This window comes from Zea mays, chromosome 8, assembly GCF_902167145.1.
Source record: "Zea mays cultivar B73 chromosome 8, Zm-B73-REFERENCE-NAM-5.0, whole genome shotgun sequence".
In the NCBI taxonomy this organism is placed as follows: domain Eukaryota; kingdom Viridiplantae; phylum Streptophyta; class Magnoliopsida; order Poales; family Poaceae; genus Zea; species Zea mays.
Window position 1 is genome coordinate 83274558 of NC_050103.1, and position 5149 is coordinate 83279706.

Here is a 5149-nt window from a genome sequence, read left to right on the forward strand (position 1 = left end):
TCGGACATGGTCGACAGAGACTTTGAAATCAAGGTCTGTGCAAGCCCTCACGTGTTTGCACCCAGCTTTCAGCAGAACCAAAGCAGTGCTTTAGGCGCCTATCCAAGAACAATAGTCCTCTTGAGCTGAGAGGACACCGTTAAAAGCACAAGTCTCGCTAAGTACCCACCTCATCAAACCCTCTAAGTCGCCATCTGAAAACAAAATCACTTTGGATAGAGCTCAGGCAGTAGAGAAGGTCTTCAACAGCTCATTGTGGCATCTGTTGCCAAGGTTATGGCAGTTGGCTAACAAGATTCAGTAATTTTCATTGAGCCCCCTCACATGGCTTATCTCAGCCTTCATGTCATCAATCTTCACTTGAGCACTGCTAAGATTGACAACCACTTCGGCAGATGACTGCTTTAGCTTCGTCATTTCAATTTCGTACTCCTTTTTCATTTGGCCCAACTCAGCTTTGAGCGATGCGATGCGTTTGTTCTATTCAGCATTCGAAGCTTCAAGTTTAGCTTTCTCCTTATACATTGTCTAGACTTCGGTTCAGCTATCAATAAAACATTTTTCTAGCATCTTGAAAGATCTCTCCTTTTCTTCACAATCAAACAGAAGTCCAGACACTTCACATGTAAGCTTCATTATTTCTTTCCGGGCATCTTCGCTCTTGACAATTCTCTTGTTCAACTCCTTGCCTAGGAATAGGCCCTACAGAGATACAAAGGATAAGTCATTTCATCAAAGCAACTCGAAGCTAAAAAACAAAAACTAATACAAATTACCTTAAGATGAGTATAAGCCAGACAATCAGAAAATTCTTCATTAGACATAGTTGAAAGCATCGCTTCCAACTTCGGAAAGCCAACATTGTCCGCCATATAATGGCACACCTCTGTCTCCATGTTGTCAGGGCAGCATTACAAATAATCATCTTGCCCGCCCCAAAAATGGTAGACCCCGTAGGGTACCCCATTTGTTCAGCGAAACCAACGGCTTCAGCCAGCTGCTTCGCGCCGATTGTCTTCCCTATGGCATGGTGAAACCGATACCTTCGGCCACCCAGGTCTTGGTCGAAGGGCCCGTCACCAAATGGTGTGTCATCCTTGATTGCTTTTTTGGCCTCTTCGAATTTAGCAGGCCCTTTTCCTTTCTCTTCCGCCAGGGCAGGCTCCGAGGAACCCTTGTCTTTGGCTGCTATGATCACCGAATGAGTCAACCTGTTCAAGTTCTGGACTAATTGGAGCAGTATTTTCTTTAGCTAGCAGTGTGGAGTCCTTCGGCGCTAGTGTTGTGTCGGTAGTATTCTTCTCAGCTTCATCTTTGAAAGTATCGAATAATGAACTCATCACTGGAGCTATTCGCTCCCTGTCATCTTCTTCATCACTCTCTGGAAGCAACCCCTAAGGCTTAACCTTCTGCGCTATCAAGTTGATAGCTTCTACAATCTTCGCTTCTTCGGCCTCCATAGGAGGGAGTTCTTCAATCTCAACTCCTATCTTGGCTTCGGGTACAACCTAAGAGATTCAAAGAAGAAAATTAATAAAATAAATCTATAACGAGTATACCAAAAATAAAAAGACCATTTACCAGAATTTCCTCTAAGGCTTGAAGAGTTGATCCAACGCGCACGTTCAGAATTTTGCTTCACCTCGTAGTCACTTTCTTCTTTCTCTTCTTCGGAACCTGAACCATGACGGGATAGTCATGATAAAAGAACCCGATGGCATCAAAGACACGATTCAATTGATGCCTCTTCCGGGCTCCGAAGGCCTATTGCAGAGCTTCGGCTTTGGACTTACTATAATTACCAAGAATTTCATTGCACCTCGCTTCAACATAATACAGCCACCCATCACTAGATTCTCCAAAATCATCTTCGAATACATACTTATAATGAAGCCTAAATAGCCCAGACTCAATGTCCGAAGCATCCCCTTGAGACATCTTCGGCATGTCCCACTCAGCTGCCAGGGGCCATGTTTTAAAAGCTAGGAACTCCTGAATAAGATCCCTCATTCCAATATGGGTGCTAACAGCATTGAAGGCAACTATGGAAGCCTGAGCTTCGAATTAGCACATCAGCTTTTTAAAATCAAAACTTGTGACAATAGGAGGTTGAATAATGTCTGATATATTAGCTCGTGCGGCCAAGTCGTTCTTCATGTAAAACCATTCCTTCGACCACTCATTCAGCCACTTGCTTTGATAAGCAAGAGCCGGGAACATTGAACCTCTTCGATACACAAAGTTATAGGAACAAAAAATATTATGCAGACCCCTTATCACCTTTGTCTAGAAATACAGTTCATGGATATGACTAAAAGCCTCGTAGAAAGCTCCAGCATCAAGTTCGATTCCCTGACTTCGAACAGCCTAAATAAAAAATCCTAAACGCACTATAGCATTTGTGGTAAGCTGATGAAGATAGTTGTTAAACCTCTTTAACACTGCAACTATCGTCTTATGTAAAGGGAACCTAAGACCAGCCTTCAAAAAGCACCGAAACACAACTTTGACCTCCCTTGGACTCGGTACTAATTCCTCACCTCCTAACTGCACCCACTCAACATTGTCAATGTAGCCAAAACGGTTAAGTACCTCAATGTGTCCTTCTTTGATCTTGGACTTGCCAAAGTCCACATGGTTGTTGGGCTTTGTGGGGCGTATGATCGTGTTGTCTTCCTCAATATCTATGTTGTCACTATCTTTCGACTGATTCAACGAGCTAGGTTTGGCCTAGGAAGCAGTAGCTCCCGTTGCCGAAACAAATTCCTCAGTCTATGCCTCTGGCACATCTATTGAAGGTGTCAGCGACATCTTTGCAGCACTCTAAGAGAAAATCAAGTGATCTCTAAACTGGCTAAGGCTGGTTTGAAAGAAGGCAGACAATGTTCGAAGCCAGCTTCGAAGGTGGAGCAAGCACAAAAAACAGTAAATACAAACATCAAGAGTCGTGCCCTATAACGATGGGTACCGCCCCTTTTATACGCGCAACCGTTCGACTTAAACTGTCACACCCAATGTCCACTGGGTCCAACTATGCAGGAGTGCCATTATCATAACGAGCTTCGGGGAGGTGTTTTTTGGACCTTTAGCACAAGGCCTCCCAATTATATTTTTTTGTGATCTAAGCTCGTTATGAAACAACGAACTCATCCCGCAAAGGGCTACTGTTAGGGGCCTATACTGCTGAAGGTCCTTTGATTAGTTATATTACATGATTGCCTTAAGGACACAACGAAAAGCGATGCCAAAGACCACTTATTGACGAAGAAACAATCACCTAACACATAACTTCAGTCATGAGTAAATGTCTTTCAGGAACGTTTCTTCTTACAGATGAAACTGATCTTCGACTGGAGCAGTAATCAAAGACGCTTCGTCTATGCGCAAATAGCATAAATGGAAAACGAAGGCAATGGCATCGAGCGTGAGTCAAAAAGGAAGTCAATGAACAACGAAGGCTGAGACCCGCAAAGACGAAGGCGGAGACAAAACAATACTATCCTTATATCATCTGTAAACAGCGTATGAAAGCCTTGATGGGTATTACTGTAAATCTGTACAAGGTCGGTTCGTCTCCCCTATAAATAGATGAACAGTACGCTGCATAAAGTACCTTTTTCAAGAGCCCTAACTTCATAGTGCTTAGCGTTCGAAGAACCTTCGTGCACCACATTGTTCAGAAGCCGAATGTATGCTTGTAAATTCGCCTAATGTAATGAGAGACATACTGAAAATGATAAGACAACAGAAAGATAGCTCTCGTGTGTTGTTTTTTTATTTGTGTCTTTACATTACAATTCACTTCTGATATACATTCTTGTTCAAAGGCCTTCGTCCTTCGTATTCATACTCTGAAGGAGTACCAAACTCTGGATGAAGATTTTCATAACACATACTGACTTGGTTCTCAGTGGAGGATTGGAATCAAGTATACGAGAATTCCGTGTTTTGTTATACATCTAAACCTTCGTCTTCAAACTATGACACCGAAGGTGTATTACCTTGAGGACGAAAGTCCTTGTTTCTCAATTTTTGTGTTGCCTTGTTTTTTATGACACGCAGCAATTAAAAACAATTGACCAACGGTGGGTTATTAGATCCAAACAATCGTGGTTCAAGTCATCGTTTACGTGTAATTTTAGCGTTTTTACTATTTAACTTTAGGGGAGCACGATGACGACGGCGGATATCGTGGAAACTGGTTCTTTAATATGCAAGAGATATATGTTGAAATATCTATGAGGGGAATCAAACTCTTTGGAAGAAATAAGCTGTACAAATACAGTGACCATATATAGGGATTAAACGGAAAGCAAACGAAAAATTTGGAGAGCGGAGATCCAGCTGACTCGTTGCCCACACACACACATGCTGTTGGACTCTTCCATGCGTTGCACGATACGTCTATTAACAGCAGACATTTTTCTGACAGCAAGAAGGGCTCCCCTGTACGGGAGGATCTGCGATGGAGACGGCGAGAAAATACCAGGCCATGAACATAATATAATCAGTGTGTAAACGGATGGTGGTGGTGGTGGGCTACTTACCACCGGGACCTCCAGGCGTAATTGCTGATAAGCCAAGATGAACCGTTAACATGACCAATATCAGAAGAAGCAGCAGCCGAGTCGTCAAGAAACCACAACCGTTTCTTTGCATGTTTTGTTTCCTGGTTGGCAGTTGGCACCGAGGGATGACGATGCTACGCCTAAAATCACAAAGCTTCCGGAGCCTATTAATAGCCGTTGCCTGCAGGCTGCAGCTGAACCCTTGTGTGTCAAGTGAGTCGGGGGTTGTTGAAACGTAACCTTGTTCAACGGTCTTCATGATGATTTCACACAAGACCATCTTGGTCCATTTTGTAGGGATTGATCAAGTGTCGGCTTGCTCTCAACATGTACTGCTGATCCAACCAGAGTATGTCCAGGAGTCAATTCATCGTGTTGTTGGTTTCAAAGAACCGAATCATGACAAAATAGGACACAGCCCAGTTTCAACACGTCTATCAGTCTATGCTGAACCAATAAACATTTTCTAATAAGCATGTTGAAAATATACACCTAGGATCTATTTAGGTTCAGCAAAACATACTTGAACACTAAATCGTCGCCCTCGGGAACTCGAATGTGATATAATACTAGTTATAGAA

General features: G+C 42.9%; 1 long non-coding RNA gene across 1 annotated transcript; it reads right to left on the reverse strand.

The window, feature by feature from the left end:
* Window positions 1–4189: 4189 nt before the first annotated feature.
* On the reverse strand, window positions 4190–4721 carry LOC109941619 (uncharacterized). The gene is made up of 2 exons (XR_002264286.3): window positions 4548–4721; window positions 4190–4460 (listed from the first exon to the last, which is right to left on the reverse strand). It is a non-coding gene; the product is annotated as an uncharacterized lncRNA (long non-coding RNA).
* Between the last annotated feature and the right edge of the window lie 428 nt (window positions 4722–5149).